The sequence below is a fragment of the Tiliqua scincoides genome, chromosome 5, assembly GCF_035046505.1.
Source record: "Tiliqua scincoides isolate rTilSci1 chromosome 5, rTilSci1.hap2, whole genome shotgun sequence".
Taxonomy (NCBI): Eukaryota; Metazoa; Chordata; class Lepidosauria; order Squamata; family Scincidae; genus Tiliqua; species Tiliqua scincoides.
Genome location: NC_089825.1, coordinates 80,924,574 through 80,945,495, shown reverse-complemented (window position 1 = coordinate 80,945,495; position 20,922 = coordinate 80,924,574). Strand labels below are relative to the sequence as shown.

The 20,922-nt window shown below is 45.9% G+C and overlaps 2 protein-coding genes across 15 annotated transcripts in view; one reads left to right on the top strand and one right to left on the bottom strand.

The window, feature by feature from the left end:
• Positions 1-3,977, bottom strand: part of MAPT (microtubule associated protein tau) — a 113,857-nt gene extending 109,880 nt beyond the window's left edge. For all 14 annotated transcript variants that reach the window (XM_066627919.1, XM_066627923.1, XM_066627927.1 and 11 more), the window contains exon 1: positions 3,796-3,977. The gene's annotated coding sequence lies outside the window, so the exon portion shown is untranslated. The remainder of the gene's footprint in view (positions 1-3,795) is intronic.
• The window catches only part of SLC25A39 (solute carrier family 25 member 39), a 441,295-nt gene that overhangs the window by 377,710 nt on the left and 42,663 nt on the right, over positions 1-20,922 (top strand). The gene's annotated exons all lie outside the window — the stretch shown is intronic.

Below are 20,922 nucleotides of genomic sequence, written 5' to 3'. Positions count from 1 at the left end.
GCTGAGAGCAGCTGTGTCAGGCCAGTGCGGGCTCCAACAAATCTCCGGAGGGCCAGAGGCTCATTGGAGACTGGGGGCTCCCTGAGGGCCGCACTGAGAGGCCTTGTGGGCCACCTGTGGCCCCAGGGCCAGGGTTTGGGCACCTTGATCAAATGTAATGACCAGATAATCAGAAAAGGAAAAACACAACAGGCTTATATAACAAAAAGTGGATTTTCTTAACTCAAAACTGACCAATGATTGTCCTGAGAGCCAATGAAGTGTTGTTATGACATAGCATGGAACCAATAAAGTGTTAGTATGAGTCAACTCTCATTTCCATGTATTAGAGCTAATATTAGAACTTTTATTCAGTTGTGTGAGTGTCATCAAGTAGGCCACTGATTTGATGGGTGACCTGTACTATCATGAATAAATAAAGTTAATGGGATGGTACCAGCCCTAGTGATGCCACTGCATTTAAATTGTGCTTATGATACTGTAATTTATCTTATATGGTCTCCTATCCAAGTACTGTTTCTGTCTTTTAAATAATTCATATTTGTTTGTAAAATGTAATGTACGTTGTATCTGTCTGTACACATAGGTGTGCACTGATACATATATTTGTGTACTATTTAGATTTATACTCTCTACGATTTCTGTACAGAGTTCTCACCTATCAAATGTTTATGCCAAATAAAGGTTTTGTTGACTGATTTATATGGTCTGGTACAGAAGGAAATCCATCATGAGGGTGAAACAATGAGCTCTCACACCAAGTGAAACAAACTCTAGTGACACCTATGCCCATGAATGAGATATGACAGCATGCCACAAGACATGCATTAAGATACATTATATTTTAATATAATAAAATATCTGAATCATAATGATAGCAAGCCTTAACACAATTAGGTAATGACATACTTTGAAATGAAGATGTATATGCACACGGTTGTCTTTTCCACAATCTAACTGAACTCCTCACTTTCTAGGGAAAAGAACTCAGCTTCCTACCTCTCTGCTGCTTTAAGACACTGATACTATCATCACTGGAAGTAAGAACATAGATTCCTACCTTCACAGCATCAATACAGTGCAAACAACTTTGAGGTTGGGTTGAAGCAACCTAGAAATCTGAACTTCACACCTTTGGGAATAATGGCACTTCAAGTCAATGGTGCTGTATTTTTATACACTGAGGTACCTTCAATGAGTTTTCTTGTGCAATTTAGTTGTGGAGTAGAATGTTTCTGCATTTTGATATGGTAATTCACAAATGTACACAATTTTTGGAAGATATTGGGGAAGGGGACTAAGAACCATTGTAAATGTTTTATTAAGTCCTAGACATTTTAAGAAACACTTTGCTCTGGTAGAATAGATGTTGGCAGGATTTCCCCTAAATTAGCTTCCAAAAACTTAAATGAAAGGGAAGAGAGAGGTTTTCAGCAGAAATTGAGTAACTAGTACTAGAAACCAAGATCTAATTTCATAAGAACACAATGAAAGCTTTTAAATAATTTTAATGAGATCACTAAGAAGTATATTTACATGACATACATCATTCCAGAAATAAAACAGGGAAGGATATAGAAATCTTAATCAAAGATAAGGGGATGATGGCCAAGAAGTTCCTGGATCAAATCTCATTTCAGTCATGAATTTACTAGGTCATTTTAGGAAAGCCAGTTTCTAATTCTCAGCCCACCTTGCATGGCATCTGGAACATGAGGGTTAAAAATGCTAACCTACCTTACAAGATTGTTGTATGCTATAATGCTATTATGTGCTATTCATGAAGCACTGCAAGCATTCCAAGGTATTTGCATAATTAAATCAACAGAATGTGTTACTGTTGTCAGCAATGTCTTTCAACTGAACAGATTAGGGAAGTCCACATCATAGACAGTGACTATGGTTCAAGGGAGGAAAATCATCACCCTAAGAGTCCTTCTATCCTAAAATTCTATGATCTCATCCTTCATACTATGCAGCACTCATTGACAAAACAATGGTATTACTTGCCAATAGTTTGTTCACACATTGAAAATGAAGTTATTTCCATGAAATAATGGAAGAGAGCATACCAATTACAGAAAAAATCGTAAATAAAAAGATTTCCATATTAATCCTAGCACAACACCTATTTTAATGCTAATTCTCCTTGTAGACAAAAGGAGATTTTTTCCTTCATCCCCACCCAAACTAGAGGAGCATACTATGGTCTTTACCCAATGAGAACTGCACTTTCCATCCATGTATTCTAGACTAGCAGGGGCGTGACCAGCTGCTGCTACCACACTCAGATCCATTTTTTACCAGAGAAAACCATTTGAGATGAAACACACAATGAAGACACCAAAAAATTGTGCCAATCTTTGTGTAACTGTGGTTTTCAAAAAAGCTGAGCAAGAAAATACATACATACATACATACATATATATATATATAAATAAATAAATCACCACACCTACATTCAGAAGCATTAATCTGCACATCTATTTCTGCTTACAACAGTTACTATTCTGTATTAACATAATGTGAGACAGACAATTCAACTGCAGAAAAAAACACCCATCTGCACACTCCTTCACTCATCAACCTGGTTCTGCAGTCACACCCAAGAATTTAGAATGTGAACAAAAATCTCATAATACTGACCCGTATAATGCAACAAAACAACTCATATGCTAGATGACCTATATAGCATTCCTTCCATCATTAGTTTCCACAATGAAAAGATGTTAACACAGAATATCCTTTCATAGGCTGTCAATCCATTCCCCCCAAACACAATTCTCTAAGCTATCCTGGAAATATGAGATGGACTGCAAAACATGGCACCACCAATGTGAAGGGGGGGGGAGAAAGCCCATCCTTTTTCTCTCCAAGATCCACACCTACTGCAGTACCAACAGCCTATCATTCGCCATCACCCTCACAATCAAAACCAGTCTCCAAACAGGAAACCAAACCTGCCAGAGACTTGAGAGCAAAGGAGAGGGACGACAAGCAGAAGGGAAGGAACGGGAGGCAAAGGAAGGCATCCTTAAAAATTGAACTCCAACCTCAAGAGTAGCAGCTGTCAACCGCAATTAAAAACAGGAGGAATAAGGGGACCCATTTATTATGCTATTTTATTTACATTTTTTTTAAAAGACAATAACCCTCCAATACCCAAAATGCCACATTTTATTCTGCATTTTTGTATTAGCGCTGCAATTCATTTTAAATCAATGAAGAATACAACTGAGCACACATTCAAAGCGAGAGACGCTCGGACACCTTCTCGCACAACTGAGCCTACCCTGGAGGTTCCAAGAGACACACCCCTATTGCCCCATTTTGCATGGCGAGCCTCTCCGTTGAATGCTGAAGGCTGGAAAGGAGCCCTGATCGCTACAACAGACTAGGGAGGGAGAGCGCGTACTGCTAGCGCCAGCACCGGCAGGTGGGAGCGCCCGTTCCTTTGCAAGAGGGCTGCTCTTCTCAGAGGGTGCGGTTGGACGGGCAGAGAAAATGCCTTTGCAATTGCTACGACCGGGAGAGCGGAGCAAACGTGAAGCGGCGTCCAAAGAGCCCCACGCCTGCTCAAGCGATCTTGCATTCAAGCCCGGTTACTCCAAGGGGACCGAAGCCGCCACCTCCCCCTCCAGCCCTTGCAAGCGCGCTGCCTGTGCAAGTGCACACACCTGAGCGCTGCACGCACCCGTCCCGCCCGTCCCCAGCAGCCGAGGGTCTGCAGAGTCCGAAGGCCCTCAGGGTGCCCGCTCTCCTCGGAGCGGACTGCGCCCTTGCGGAAAGCCCTACCTGGCGCTGCTGCCGCTGCAGGGAGAGCTCGCTGGAAAGTCGCACCCACCAGAGCCGGGAGGGGGAGTGACAGAACAGAGCCAGAGACGGGCAGAACGAGCACGCGCCCAGCTAGCGGCGGGGACGAGCACAAGCTCCGGAACCTTCGCGAGAAGTCGCAGCTGCGCGTTCACAAGACTCTCTCCGCTCCTCTGGAAGCGAGGCTGCTCCCGCGTCCAGACGCGGCCGGGGACATGCGCAGAATGCTGGCCGGTGTCCTCTTTCAGACACCTCCCTGCCACTGTCCCGCACGGTGCGCACGCGCGCGGGCTCTGCGCTTCCCCGAACCGCTGCTCTTTGTCTTCTTTGGAAAAATGGATTTATCTCTTCATTCTCGAATGAGAAGCGGGCGGGGCTGCCGGCATCTGGAAACGCCCCTCCCGCGGCCGGAGAGGCAGCGCGAGGGTGAAGTCTGCGCCTCCCTGCGTGACGGGCATTGCCCTGCCTCGCGTGGGAGAAGCAGGCCGCTAGCTGGCCTTTGTTTCTCCCCCTCTTCCTCCCCGCTTGCCTCGGGCGGGTGTTCCTCCTGCACGCCCCTTCCCTCCCCTCCCCACCTCCAGGCGGGAGAGGAGCGCGGCTGCGGTGCACCGCGGCAGGCTGCAAGGCTTGGTCCTGCTGGCAACTGAGGCGCCCAGGCAAGCGGGGGGGGGGCGGTTGAATCGGCCCGCCTGCAGCCCAGTGCGGAGCCAGCCAGCAGCGCGAACGCTTTGCCTCCAGGCTTCCCCCGCTCTTCCTCAGAGCCGGCAGGGTCGAGGCACGCAGCGCTCCAGGAGGCGCAAGTCCAGCTTGAGCACCGGCGTCCCCTTCCCGCGCTTTTCTGTTAGGCAGGTCGGGTGGCGTTGCCAGCAGCAGCGAGGGAGGCACCAAGAGAGGAAAGGAAGGTCTGTCCTGCTCTGGAAGCTGCTCTCCTGGCTCTGGCTGCTGGTCCAGCTCGTATGTGGGCCGGTCAGTGAGGAAGTAGCAGGGTGGAGGAGAGTGCCACAGCCCTAACCTCACGCTGATGTCTCCAGACGAGGGCTTGGGGGCTTGCATTCCTCCTTCCCAGACCTTTCAGGGGGCATGCCAGGTCTTCTGCATCCCAAGAGATGGTGGGAAAGAAGGGATCTAGCATCTCTAGGAGGGGACATGAGCTCCCATTCATCTCAAAGGAGGAAATGCCACAAGCGGCCTAAGAAGCCCCCAAGCCCCCATAGGCACAGTTGCCAGACAAGACAGTATGAGACTTCTTCTCCACTCCTCCTTCCTTGCAGTCCTTCTCATCTTCGGGTTCTGATGTTCAGGTACCATGTCTAGGTCCCCGTGACAGTAGTCTGGATAAGCTCACACTTCTTCACTTGGGGAGGAACAAAGCTCTGGTGTTTTCCAAAGGAACGAATGAGGGGGCATCCAGAATGCACCAAATCTGTACTCCAAATCTTTGTCCAGGTCGTGGTTTTATCCAAAGCCATGCAAGGAAGAAAGGTAGTTGTCTGAGAAAGGGAAATGGCAGGCAATGGATAGGCTTTCTCCCACAGAGTTCTTTCCCAGGTTGTTGGCAAACACTACAGTATGTGCATTGCAGTTGAGCCAACAATAGTGCTGAAGCAGCTCTGCTGCAGCCGTAGAAGGCCTCCAGAAGCCATATAAATCAGTGGCAGTGCCCTTTCCTGGCTCCTTTCTGAGAGTTATGGATGAAGAGTGAGCAGCTATTGTCAGATATAAGCATGCTGATTGGCTCAACCCTGGAAGAAAACAAAATGGCAACCACCTCCAGATGTCTCAGGGAGGTAACCTTTGGGGCTCCAGGGATAAACCTATTCATAACCAAGGGAAACCACATTCCCCAATTCATGTCACACTATCCAGGACAAGAGCAGAAAATGTAGATGCCCTTGCCCAGGAGTGGCTCCAGAGCTGCTATATGTGTTTCCCCCTTTGTCTCTAGTGGCCAGAAGGCTCAGACAAATTCAGTGGCTGATGGCAGAGGTAATCCTGATAGTACTCCAATGGCTTAGGAGGCTTTGGTTTCCAGAAATTGTAGAGATCCTGCAGGAGGAGCTATGTTCCTGTTAAGACTGAGTCAAGGACAGACTCTCCACCAAGGCTTAAAAGCATGGAGGCTGAAAGACTCTGACTAAGATCCTGTGTTGTTGTTTTTTCAGAGGCTGCTCTTGATACTTTAATGGCATTTAGATTCCAGTCCATGCAACAGGTTTACAGCACCCTTAGGTGGAGGTGCTTGGACAGAAATGTGTACCTGAGCAGGGCTCAGGTATTGGACTTCCTGCAAGCCAGGTTAGAGAAAGGACTAACTTTCTCAAAAGTTAGAGTACTCTCAAAAGGCAGATTGCTTCACTCAGTAGCATCCAGGGTTGAAAGAATTGTGTCAAGAGTCTCATGAAGAGGCTGGCTTTGTTCAAATCACCAGTGCTGCACCGTTTCCCTAATTGGAACCTGAATTGGGTGCTTTCAGTGCTCATGGGGCCATCTTTCAAGCCTATGGCAAGAGTACATCTTAGGGAACTGGATAAAACTTTGCTTATGTTTCTGTAAACTCTGCTAAGTTTCCTAAAATCTAGGGCAGTGGTTCTCACACATTTAGCACCGGGACCCACCAGGGCAGACTGAGAATCTGTCGGGACCCACTGGAAGTGATGTCATGACTGGAAGTCATCATCAAGCAGGAACATTTTTAACTATCCTAGGTTGCAATCCTACCCACACCCAGGAGTAAGTTTCCTTCATACTGTCATTGTTAAAAGAATATACATAGTTGCTTGTTAAAAGTACAGGTCTATAACATTTCCCCAAATGCAGTCACATATCACGTAGCATCAAGTCTAATATATTAAAAATAAAATATTGAAAGGAGTGGGGACCAACCTGAAAAGGGCTTTCTGAAGGGTCCTTCCTTACAGGCCATGATTTCAGCAGAGTAATCTAGGCTACATACCTCCTAGTGGCCACATGAGGTACAGTAGGTGGCCACTTGAGGTGCAGGAGTTCTCATAATTTATCTCTTCAGGTACTATAGCAATGAGAGCATGGATGCCCTTCACCAAAGGAGGAGCCAGCCTTTATTTTCCCCCTTCCTCTGATGTCATGGGAGGGACATTCCCAGAGGACAAGAATGCCCCCCCCCATTCCTCTTTAAAGAACAGGAGATTTACTGTAAAACAGCATTCCTGTGTTGTGTTTTTAAATTCCTTTGGGAGCAGCACAGCCATAGACATCAATATTTGTAAGGTTAAAATAAACACCATTCTATAGCTCATGAAAAAGTAGCTCAGTGTTGTGGGATAAAGAGCAAGGGGACTTGTTATGACCAGGGACTGCTGGTTTAGTCATGATGAAAATCTAAATATCCCCTCTTTCTATTCATTCCTAAGCATTCACAGTTGGATCTGCTTGCAATTATGTACCACAAATGCTATCACTTTTGGTAGACTCTCAGGATACAATACAGTATCTATTGCAAATATGCCCTCCAACCTTAACAAATGAAATAGGGACAGTTAAATAATTGCGCTAACCCCTATTCTTGCACCAAAGATTACCACTATAGCTCACTGTAGTGAGCTGTAGTGATGTTTACAGTGATGTTTTTAGGCTCTTTAAGGCATTCTGAGGGGCCTCAAAATGACTTAAAAGGCATAGAAACCTCACTTCCCCTTGGGAAATGGAGAATTTTTTTTGAAAAACATGGATTTCCTTATTCACTATTTTTTGTATCCATGGGGGGTCTGAGAATGGATCCCCCACAGACATGGAGGCCCCACCTGTATAATCATACCAATAAATGTGTTTCTCTTGCAGGCAGCCGCAGCCAGCACTTGCCAAACTGCAGCTGCAGCCAGGGTCATCCCCACTGCCACATCTTGGGTAGTCTCTTGAACCGCCTGCAGCCTGGCACCCAGGGCCAGGGAGGTCCTGGCCACCCTCTTTGTGTGCCACTGGGCTGGAGAGTAGCAATGCCTCACTCTGCCTCACTGCATCATTAACACCTAAACCCTCTACTTTCCCTCTGCTACCTCTGTTGTTACTTCTCATTTTGTTCATCCCACTCCCACATCCCAGTTAAAGGGCAGGGAAGGAACTGTAGAGGAGTAAAATAGCCTACCACTGTACTCTTTTCTTCCTTCCCTGTCCTCTGTCTTTTAAAAAGGCAGAGAGTGGGATGAACAGGAGGAGGAGGAATGGCACTCACATGGCACCACTAAGTAGGGGGAGCAGAAAGAAAAGGAAGATTTCAGGGAGGGCAGTTTGGTTCTGTGCACTGTAGTGGGGGGGGGGGGGTTGGCAGGAAGATAACTGGAAATCAGTGGAGATGAAGGGAAGATCAGTATGCTTGGTGTTCTGTGTACTGCAGGGAAGAATTTTTACAGCGCAATCCTAAGAGTGACTTAGGCTGATGCAAGTCCCTTGCTCCAGCCTAGGAGGGTTGCAAACGTGCCATAAGACAAGTTTGCACCTCCTCTAGAGCAAGCCACACCAGTGCATGGAGGTACGCTGGCGCATGGCCTCTGTGGCAGCTTGTGGGGCGAGTCTTGCATCAGCCGAGCTCAGCCAACACAAGGCTCTGGAGTGGTCAGGGAGGAGGTGGGAGGGAGTTCCAGGGCAGGGGGGGTGGTCCCAGGGACAGGCAGGCAGGGCTGGGACCCTGTTGTTATGGCGGATCCCAACCCCTGTTCCCTAGCAGCGCAGAGTGGCTTCAAGCTGCTCTGCTCTCCTCAGACGTGCACCACCTCAGGAGGTGGCACACGTTCAAGGAGACCCATATGCACTGCAGTGGGTTACCCAGGGGTACAGGGAAGAGTTTCCCCTTACCTTCGGCTGAGCCACTTTGCAGCCCTATCTCACACTGGATACAGTGCAAGCCTCCTGGCTTGCCTGTTCCAGCGCAAGTAGGATTGCACCCTTACATGGAAAAGATACAAATTGGCACACATGATATTCTATGCACAATAGACGCACCATATCACTTTAGCCACAAGGGAGGGCTGGGCCAGGCCTCAATCCACAGTAACAACTCACAACATAGGAAGAGACCTTCAAACACTTAACTGAAGGAAGTGAAGTAAACCAAACCCCAGAGAGTCAAGTAATAAATATATACAATCAGTTCTTGGTAACTGCAGGGGTTAGGTTCTTGAAAACCCCAATGGATACTGAAACCACGGGCACTGAACTATTGATATTATGGGATCAGCGGGGTTAGGGGGAGGTGTCAGCAGGAGACCTGCTAACTTACCTGCCAGCAGCAGAGACCCTCAAAATCCAGCAGAGACTCTTAGGATTGCAGTAGAGATCATCAGCAAGGCTGCAGAGATCTTCAGCAAGGCTGCAAAGACCTTTAAAATGGCCATGGGAAGCGTCAGAACAGTGACAGAGAAGCTACCCATGCCATTTGAATCCATTCAGTTTAATCTATATTTGGTCCATCAATACCAGGCAATCATCTTGCAAAAGTACTTGTGAGAGTTAAAAGCTATTCCCAGAAGACTGTTTAAGGGAAAGTACAGTAATATTTTAGCACCATGATGTTGGAGATAACACATACCTCCTAGTTTGCAATTCTAGTTTTTTACATAAGAGCAAACCATAGTTTGGCTCTTCAGATATTGTCTAGAAATTACTGTGAGTATGGGTCCTAAAGAACAAGAAGATTAAAAAAAAAAAACTAATGAGAAAAGTGGAAAAACAACTGAAACGTAAAAGTGTTGCTGACAGTTTGTAACAAAAGCCTGAAGTTGTAAACCTCATTACTGATGCTGGAACTTCTGCAACATTTTCATCATTGACTTTACCACTTTATCACTAAGTGCTGCGCCAACTGGATGGCACCCTAGCAGGCGTTACACGTGGTCCACCAAACGCCGATCACAACCCACCAAAAATCAGCTTGCAATTCACAGTTTGATAAGACTGTGGTACACTCTTTTTCTGAGGAACCCATAACTCTCCCTCTCAAAGTGCTTCCTATGAGCAAAATCAATTTGTTTAACTGCCCTGATGGCACAGTTTGTGCTACCTGATTCTGCACATACTGGTAAAATGTTGGAGTCCTGTGATTATGTTAGTACAAATTGCAACTAAATTTGTATTATTATAAACACATTCTCTGGCTATATTCCTTGGGCTTTCCTTGGCTCCCATATATCCCGTCATTATTTCTGTTCTCTTTCAAATCACTCTTGATTTGCTCTTTAACAAAGAATCAGAATTTTTAAAAATAGATACTTGGGTTTGTCTCACTAGAGAACCCTCTTACAGCTTTCCCATCCTTAAATCCAATTACAGAGGATAAGTAGCAATCGAACAGTAGTAATTCTATTGAAGGATCTGCAGTAATTGGCTAAGCCTAAGCAGCAGCATCTGAATGATTTAGCACCAAAACCTTATGGAGGAATTTCTTTGTTAACCTATTTTTTAAATCAGTTTCACCAAAATTGCCACTTTTAAAGCACAGTTTGAAAGGCCTTACACTCTCCTGGCTCCTCTGAAAATGGGTACAGAAGTTGATCTCGGGTTCATACATGTCAGCTTGCAACCTGAACATGCACACTAACTTTAATAACACTATCTCAATCTCCAACATATACATCACAGTACAGTACATTTTTCATTTTTCCTCCCCAGTTTTGAAAATGTTTGAACTGTAAACAGAAACCATGTTTCTCTACAATTTTTTGGTATTCAGGGAAGATACTGTGTTGTGTTCTACATCTGTGAAGAAAAGAAGTGCAGTGGGCAAAATAGGCATAGCACCTACTGGTTAGTGCCTGTGGCCCTTTCTCCCTTGCTCTCCACTTTACTCTTGTTACTGGTCAGAGTGGTGTTGCTGGGTAATTGGTTGTGTTCCTACTGCTGCTACCCAAGATTGGAAGGCTCAGACAGAAAGAGGCCACCTTGGGAAAGCCTTTCTTCCAGGTTAGCCCAGGGCTCCTAAATTCAAGAGGTACTTTGAATACCAAATAGTAATGGCATTTAAGCAATCCAGTAGGCAGGGCAACCTGCTTAATTGTGACTGAACTTGGTCCAGACTTTAATCATGAAATAATATAAGAAGTTTATTAAATGGATGAATGAAGTACATATCAAGAAAGTACAAATCAAAAAACAAACGAGAGCTGGATGGCAAAGAGATAAAAATGTAAAGAGCAAAATAAACAAATCACTTGACACAGCTAACTTGAATAATGTCTCTGTTCTCATCACTCATGCTCTTTCATGGTCCTCGTCCTTACAACAACAGTTATTCTCTGGCAACAGAGAACACCAAATGTGCATGACACACACACACCTTGTGCATGATTTTAAAAAAATTAGGGATGAGGAATGTCTTAAGTCCATCCAATTGGATGCTTTATGACTACCTGGACATCCTTACTTATCCCTTGTACCAGTCAAGTGGGCTTAGAACATCAACTGCTGTTGCATCCCAAACCCAGTGTTACAAATTATTTTGGGTTTCTGATGAATGTAGCAGAATATGCCTCTCTCTCTCTCTCTCTCTCTCTCTCTCTCTCTCTCTCTCTCTCTCTGTGTGTGTGTGTGTGTGTGTGTGGACTAAAGAACATGGCTGAAGACAGGCTGAGAAATTCTGTCCATTTGAGATTATCCAGCTACAAGTAAGGTAGAAGACTGGAATGTAGCCCCTTTCATCTCAGATGCCCCTTTTTTCTCCCCAGAAGGATAATAAGCATAAATGGAAAATGAACATCCAGCATTATAACATCTAGTGCCATAAACATTCTGATGGCATAAACAAACCATGTCACCAGGGCCAAATTAGGTGATAGAAGTTATGCTCCAATTTAAGACCACTAAATGGTGCAACAGAAAGAAAACAAAAAGTCACTCTGAACTGGCAAAGATCAAGAACAGGAGGAGGAGGAGGGTGACAAGCCAACAGTGAGCAGTGGTTTGACAAAGATAAAGGTCAAAGGTCAAAAAACCCTGAAGATGGATACATAGAAAGAAAGAAGACCCTCATGCCAAAGAAAAAGAACTCCCTCTGCAACATGCCAAATGCACTTGAGGTTGACCACCTTCCACTTTATGAGTGTATGATTGTGACAGAAATTCATTGACAATGTCACATAATAAAGTCCATTCCATACCTTTGTAATAAAAATAAAACTTTTATAATATTAGTTTCTGTGTCTCAAGACTTACTATGGCTCAGTTACCAAGAAGCCTTAGAAAAGACTCCTAGGCTGGCCTGGCCTGGAGTCTGATAATCTCTGTATCAGCCACTGTAGCCCTACTGTGATAGTGTCTGTGGGAAGCCAGACAGGCAAGCTATAAAATTCAGGCTTCTACCATGTGGCCTTTTTGTAATGGCATTGAATTCCAGTCTCAGGGAAACATCTCAGGACAATGGCTACTGCAACAGAATGTCTCAGCAGCTTTTTTGGATGCTAGAACATCACAGAGGCTTCGGCCAGTGGGGGAAGGGGCTTGGATGGGTCCAAAAATAACTAAAGATCAGTATAAAATAAAATGGGGAAAACATCTCTTGAAAACAGAGGGTACAATTTCAAGCTGGAATTCACCTTTGAAACACAAAAACTGTACTGAATTCATGCACCAATTTTTATGCCACAGTCTCCAAGATTGTATGATCTTTTACATCTTTCCTAGTCCTCTTGAAAATGGGTGCAGTCTGTGGTTCCCTTCTGAAATCAAGACTATTGTCCTGAACATGCCTACCTTCATGTTAATGTCCCCAGACTAAACAGACTGTATATAAACAATGGGGAGGTTACAACACAGTGTTTGCAAGATAAGGAATAACGTGGTGGGAAGCACAGAAGAGGATCAGTGGGTAGAAGGGAGTGTGAGATGCTTTACCACAACTGAACCCACTAATTATCTTTTGCAAATGCACCTTGCCTCTTCCCTGAGGATGTATTTCTTTCAGTTTTGAAGACTGAATAACTGGAGGAAAACAAAACTATTGAGAGGGAACCTGCAGCAGAGCACATCTCTGTCACCCACAAATTCTTTCCTACAAATGCTATCACAAACCCTGAATTAGCATGAGGTAAAAACATTCTGTAATTGACAGCCTAATCCTATGATCAGGCTATGATGCCAGCATGTAACAAGGCTGCTGCCAGAAATGGCAAGTGGCACGAGTCACACAGCGTCTCTGGAGCCCCTAGTGCAGTAAGTCAGCAGTGGGGCAGGCTGTGCTAACTGGTTAAGAGGCGCTTTTTCAAGTGGGTGCTCCTCTTTTATTTAGCAGGGGGAGAGTAACTGGCCCACCTCACCCCAGCAGTGTCTTTTCTAGTGGCTGTCTGCTGGGGTTGCATCTTTTTAGATTGTGAGCCCTTTGGGGACAGGGAGCTATTAGATATTTGATTTTCTCTGTAAACCGCTTTGTGAACTTTTTGTTGAAAAGCGGTATATAAATACTGTTGTTGTTGTTGGATGGGAGTGGAAGAACTGGGGACATTACTGGCTGGGGAGGAGGCGGAAAGGGTGGATCTTTATATGTCCCTCTAGAATACATTACATATTATATCCTGTATCTTCCTTATTCACCACATTTCTCATAACAAGAGTCCCAATACATTGTGACACTGCAAGAAGCCTTCCCTAGTACAAGAGTTTGCAGAACATGAAAACACAGGCAGCCTGATCCAGTGCTGCCTGAGCACCATTGCTGAAGCCCTAGCACCCAGAGAGCAAGTGGCACTGGGGGGAGGGAGGCCTACAATGCCCATTGAAGCTGCAGCTGGAACCCTGGCCACTGCTGGAGCTCAAGTAAATGCCAAGCATTGCAGGATCATGAAGAAGGTGGCAGGAAGGTGTGGGGGAGGTGTTCTGGGGCAGAACAGGAGGGACAGGCCCGAGAAGGGATGGGATCGGCAGAGGACTCTTCAGCTGAAACCTATCCCTCATGTCGGGCTCTGAAGCCCAACATGGGGCTTCTTGAGTCTGCACCAGCAAAATAGCTGTCTTGAGAAGACCCATTGAGCAGGCGGGGGCTTTACTCAGGGTAAGGGGACGAAGAGACCTCCAGCCTGCTTGGATCCAGCAGTAGCCATTTAAGCCGCCACCTGAACTGGATAGGATTGAGCCCTACGTCATTTTGTATTTCTGTTTACTTTTTATTTTTACAGTTTACCTCCGAACTGCTTGCAGCAAAGTCCAGCAGACTGCCAGGAGATGTGCTAACGACTACTGGCTCCAGCTCTGTTCTGAGATACAGATAGCAGCTGACATGGGCAACATCAAGGGGATGTATGATGGTATCAAGCAGGCCCTAGGTCCAACACAGAGGAAAATTGCCCCTCTGAAGTCTGCCACAGGCGAGGTCATCCAGGATCGGGCGCAGCAGATGGAACGCTGGGTGCAGCACTACTCTGACCTATATTCCAGAGAAAATGTAGTCACCAAAGAAGCACTGAACAACATTGAGTGCCTGCCTGTGCTGGAAGAGCTTGACAGTGAACCAACCCTAGAAGAACTTCACGTGACCTTGGACTCCCTTGCCTTTGGCAAGGCACCTGGAAAAGACAGCATCCCTGCTGAAGTCCTAAAATGCTGCAAAGAGATCATCGTCACTGAGCTGCATGAAATCCTCTGTCTCTGCTGGAGAGAAGGTGGAGTACCTCAAGACATGAGGGATGCAAACATCATCACGCTGTACAAGAACAAAGGTGACAGGGGTGACTGCAACAACTACCGCGGCATCTCTCTCCTTAGCGTTGTAGGAAAGCTGTTTGCCCGAGTTGCACTAAAGAGGCTCCAGGTACTTGCAGAGAGCGTCTATCCAGAATCGCAGTGTGGATTCCGAGCCAACAGGTCCACCACTGATATGGTATTCTCCCTTAGACAACTGCAGGAGAAATGCAGGGAACAACGACAGCCACTCTTTATAGCCTTCAGAGATCTCACAAAGGCCTTCAACCTGGTCAGCAGAGACAGCCTCTTCAAGATTCTCCCCAAGATCAGATGTCCACCCAGGCTCCTCAGCATCATCAGATCCTTCCACAAGGACATGAAGGGCATTGTTGTCTTCGATGGCTCCACATCAGACCCTTTTGACATCCGAAGCGGAGTGAAGCAGGGCTGTGTTCTTGCGCCAACCTTGTTTGGAATTTTCTTCGCTGTCCTGCTGAAGCAGGCCTTTGGAACTGCAACAGACGGCATCTATCTCCAGACCAGATCAGACGGAAAGCTCTTCAACGTCTCCAGACTGAGAGCAAAATCCAAAGTCCAGCTGAAATATCTGCGTGACTTCCTCTTTGCCAACGATGCAGCTGTCACTACCCACTCTGCCAAAGATCTCCAGCAGCTCATGGATCGTTTTAGCAAGGCCTGCCAAGATTTTGGACTGACAATCAGCCTGAAGAAAACACAGGTCATGGTTCAGGATGTGGACTCACCTCCCTGCATTACAATCTCTGCGCATGAACTGGAGGTTGTCCATGACTTTGTGTACCTTGGCTCAACAATCTCCGACACTCTTTCTCTCGATACCGAGCTAAACAAGCGCATTGGTAAAGCAGCTACCACGTTTTCCAGACTCACAAAGAGAGTCTGGTCCAACAAGAAGCTGACAGAACATACCAAGATCCAGGTCTACAGAGCTTGCATCCTGAGTACACTTCTGTACTGCAGCGAGTCATGGACTCTTCGCTCACAACAGGAGAGGAAACTGAACGCTTTCCACATGCGCTGCCTCCGACGCATCCTCGGCATCACCTGGCAGGACAAAGTTCCAAACAACACAGTCCTGGAACGTGCTGGAATCCCTAGCATGTATTCACTGCTGAAACAGAGACGCCTGCGTTGGCTCGGTCATGTCATGAGAATGGATGATGGCTGGATCCTAAAGGATCTCCTCTATGGAGAACTCGTGCAAGGAAAGCGCCCTACAGGTAGACCACAGCTGCGATACAAGGACATCTGCAAGAGGGATCTGAAGGCCTTAGGAGTGGACCTCAACAAGTGGGAAACCCTGGCCTCTGAGCGGCCCGCTTGGAGGCAGGCTGTGCAGCATGGCCTTTCCCAGTTTGAAGAGACACTTGGCCAACAGTCTGAGGCTAAGAGGCAAAGAAGGAAGGCCCATAGCCAGGGAGACAGACCAGGGACAGACTGCACTTGCTCCCAGTGTGGAAGGGATTGTCACTCGGCCTTTTCAGCCACACTAGACGCTGTTCCAGAACCACCTTTCAGAGCGCGATACCATAGTCTTTCGAGACTGAAGGTTGCCAATACACATTACTTTTTATTTTTGTTTGGCTCCAAGTCATAGAATCATGCCCTGACTATGTGTACCAAATGCCATTTGAATTCAACAGAGTTACAAACAAAGGACAATTGGAGTCCCAAACAAGTGAGTTAAACTAAAAGTCTTGCCTTATTTCACCAATAAGATCAAAAATATTTCCTGTCTAAACCACACAGAATCCTATATTTTGTGCTTTATAAATAAATAAATAAAGTAAGTAAGTAAGTAAGTAAGTAAGTAAGTGGAAAAAGTGGAGAAGAGACAGGTTCGGAGGTAAAATAATGAAGTCACTATAGCCTGCTTATTTTTCACACCACATCAAGCATGAAAGTGAGAGGAGGACAGTGCAGAAAAAGATTCCCATTTAGGGCAAGAAAGAGCATGTATGGGCACCATTACATAATTATAAGCCGAAAACTTTAATCATGGGGATGAAAGTAACAGCTTAGCACTGAAAATAAGAATTTCTATAAAGCACAAATTAATACATTTAATCAAATAAAAGATTGAAAGATGATTAAGACCTTTAAAATATTTTGAACATGGGGCAGAAAGGATGTGCCACATGCCTCACCCATCCCCTTATCCCAGGTGGAAAGTCTTCATCCTCAAGTTGAAGAAAAAACATGGTCACCCTAAACAGACACAGCAGGTGATCAAGTACAGTCTTTCATCCACTTTAACGTAACTCAAAACACAGTCCCAACTGGGAAAACCTGGATATAAATGGTGGGTTGCTTTACCTCTCCACTGATCTATCCCTTCTCCTCCTCCTGTATATTCTGGGGTTAGAATTAGGCAAGAAGGGAGGCTTCAGATAGAGGTCTCCCTTCCCTGTGTGCCCAGGGGAATTTGGGTGTGTGTGTGTGCTTGACAAAGAAATAGTACAGAAAGTTCCATTTGAAAAAGTGAACCACTCTACCCCTGGGCCGTCTTCTTCCTCCCACAGAGCTCTTTTGGGAAGCCAGCCTATCAAAGGGAGGCTTCCTATGGATCCCATTTGGGCTCCCCTGTACTTTTAGTTTGGATTGGTCCCCCCAGGGTATGTCAGCTGTTTTCTCTCTCCCCCTTTCATTGTTTTACTCTCTGTTCACCTTTCTTCTCCTGGTCTCGCTGCTCCACTATCGTCCCCCATGCCCTCTCTGACTGTTCTGCCTTGTGCCTCCTCCTTGCCATTCTCCACTCCAGTCTCTCACCCTGCTGTCTCTCTCCTCTCACTTCTTCATGCCTCAGTCTTCCTCCATCTTCTTTTCACCACCTCTGTTGTCTCCCTGGCTCCTTCCATCTCCCTCACTCCCTTCTGTCCCCCTTCCGGAGTTCTCTGACTTGCAGCTCCTTTTATAGGCTCATACCAGCTCACAGCTTTTGCTACCATTGCTGAGGAGCACTTGGCTCACCACTGGTTAGCTGTGTGGCAGAGGTGCTCAGATGTCATCACTGTCAGGTACTTCCATGGAAGCTCTAGACCAGGGGTGTCAAACTTGTTTCATATGAGGGTCACAGTTATCATTCATGGTGCCTGCTGAGGGCTGGAAGTGACATCATTAAGTAGAAAGTGACACCATTAAGCATATGATGGCCAGAAATAAGCACTTTGTTCTCACATAGAAACTCATTCGCTGCAAATGACAGAAGAGAGGAAATGTGCAAATCTTGCTCACATTTCCAAGATATGAGAAGGCTCGATTATAATAGGGGCTGGATAAATTGCTTCCAGGGGCTGCATTCTGTCAATGGACCTTATGTTTGACACCCCTGCTCTAGATGGGTTCAGACAAGCTGGGCCTGCTCAGTGCCATAGCTTGCGCATGGGGGGGGCGCATGGGGGGGATTCCAAAGGGAAACAAAAGGGAAGAGAAGCCACGCAGCAATACTAGTGTATTGCTGCGTCTGGAATGCTGGATATTTGGGAAGGGGTTGTATGAAGTATTACACTTTCCATCTAAGTCGGGAAACATTAATGAAACAGAGATGGAGCTCTTTCAGGTATGAGACATAGAACAAATTGATGTGCGGAGTGACACTATCGCAGGAAGTTAGGTTTAGAATGCTTTGATTGGGAATTTCTATATTGTGCCTGGGTGAGAGTGAGAGGAGAGGAGGACTCTCAAACTGAGAGGCAAGGAGGCACAAATTCATGGGAATGATGGGCAAAGACAGAAAATGAGTTGCTGTGTGGGGTTTAATAATTTTGTATTGTGCGTAATTAATTTACTGTAATCCACTTGGAAGAAGATCAATAAATAAATAATATGGCATAAGTCAAGCTTCCCTTAAAACTGAAGGACGTAAAACACAACATAAGAGAACATTCAGACCAAAGGCAGTATGTTTGTGTGCCATTTCCCTAGGCCATATCTTTCTTGTAAATCCCATTAATCACTTGAAATCGTACCAGAGGGGCACAACTTCCTTCATCTAGATGTCTAATTGTATAATCAGCAGCACTTACGGATCCTGCTTGGAGCATTAAAGCATCTGGAAGAGTATGTGTTGACATTCTGGGAAGTGAGGGACTAGCGCTTCCTAATCCTTTGGCAGAATGAATACACATATTCAGTTTGTTCCCTTACCTCGGGGCTGCACCAATACTGGAAGGATGGATAGGACTGGGCCACTAATCTCTGCCAATCAGATTCATTTGAGTGATTCTAGTGATATAGGAGCAGAAGAAAACCTCCTCTCTCTCTTCACACCATGCATAATTTAATAAGTGTCTTGGCCCAATCCTAACATCTTATTTTCGGCAGCAGAACAGTGTCCCACTGCTGTAAGTTGGCTGCCAATGACATGGAGCATGCCACCAGCAGCCATTTTCAAGCCATCACCATGAAGGGGCAAGCAGCATTTGAGGCCCGCTGCCATGACTGCTAACCAGCTCTGATGCAAGTAAACCAGCACAGGGTGTGTGGTAGTGGTTCCTGGGCAGGAAGTGGAAGGAACCAAGGAAAGGAGGGGGAGGATCTAGTGGCTGTCACACATACTGGATCTTATCCTCTCATTCCAAAATCTCCAGCCCCTTCTCTCTCCTCAGACATATACTTTCAAATGAACAGTGTATGTCCAAGGAGACCTATAGGTGGCTTGAAGGTTTACATGGATGTAAGCAAAAATGTGTTCTACTTACCTCCCATTTGCCTTCAGGTCACCCTCCCCCATCATAGCATGCAGCATGCACCTTTTGGTGCAGCTGCATGCTATAGTGATGGGGGATAGGATTGGGCTCTCAGTCATGTCCTCTTAATCTCCTTTTGAAGCTAAAATGCCCCAAACATTGTAGCCTTTTTTTGGGGGGTAAGGAAGCTTTCAGCTCTCTGGTTATTTTGGTTGTCCTCTTTAGCACCTTTTTCAGTTCTACAATATCCTTCTTGAAATGTGGCAGCCAGAACTGTACACAACATTCCAACGTGGCCACACCACAGTTCTGTATAGAAAGGGCTGGTCTGACCATGAGGCTGACTGAGCTGGTCATCTCAGGCAGCAGACAGTTGGGAGATGCTCACTGATCATCCCACTCTGTTGCCCACTCTATTGCTCCTGCTCCTCCTACTCCCATTCCTGACACTGGAAAAGGATAAGGAGGATGGAGCAGAAGAGGAAGTATGGAGGATAGGAGAGTAGTGGAGTCAATTTTTCTCTTTTAATCCAGGGAATGAGTGCAGTAGAGGCTGGCACATCACCAGGAAAGGAGAAGCAGGATTTGGTATTCTGTCTCAGGTGCCAGAAGATTTTGGGCCAAACTTGTTGTGATGAATGTCCTGGTTTTTTCTCTCCTGTTTTTGCCTATTTCACCCTATTTTTATACTTCTAACTCCCCAGAAGTTCCTGTGCAGGTTCAGCCATCTTAGAATTGCTGGAAAATCTTCCTGCAACTTCCTGTTCTTTGTTTGAAAACTCCATTACCAGGAGCCACATGCATTATGTGGACTGGGGTCAATCACATTGTCTGGAGTAGCTATTCTACCTAGCAATAAGCCTGCTTTGCCAATTGGGCAACAAACTTGTCTGACCAGGTAAAAGAGGTGAGATGTAGACACCAAGTGGATTCCATTCCTCCAATTAGTTAACTTGATGACATCATCAAACCAGGTTTTTTAGACCAAGTACAGGGGCTTGGGTGTGCTTTTCAGCCTATAGGCTGTGGGAACCCTAAGGCTGGCACACAGAAGGCACACATGTATTTTCCAGTAAGTGCAAGGATCAAGGATTCCTTGTAATCAGGATCAATGTAATCAGCTAGGATAGGACCATTAATTAGCTAAAGGTGTCAAGGAATTAGTTTTCATTTTGCTCTGTTGCTTTTTTCACTCCAAGCAAACTTGCAAATTTCACTGGTTTAGTGACCTGACACATGAGTGGGAGGATTGTGGGCTTTGTTTTTGAGTAGCATCCCATTTCCATCTGCTGGAACATTAATGGTTACTGTATCTATTTGAACCAGCTTGTGCTTTCCAGTCAAAATCAAGCATTTTTCACCAGCCTGCTTATACTGTATTTTCTCTACCCGTTTTTTGTTTTTTGTTTACTCATTTTGCAGTGGCGGACCTCCCCAGCCCAATGCTCTGGGGAAAGGGTCCATGATGGCACCCCCCGTGGGCTGTCGCACCCCCCTGCACAGAAATCCAACCCCCCCCCACACACACACACACACTCACCTGAGGCTAAACGGAGGCTTGCGTGACCCATGCCTGCATCGGGGAAACTCCTTGAGGCTTCCCCAATGCTATAAACTGTGCTTCCAGGAAACTGGAAACTTCCAGGAAACTGGAAGCACAGTTTCCAACCCCATTGGGAGCCTCAGAGAGGCTTCCTCAGGGTCCTAGAGGCTCACACCCTGGACATTTGCCCCATCGGACATA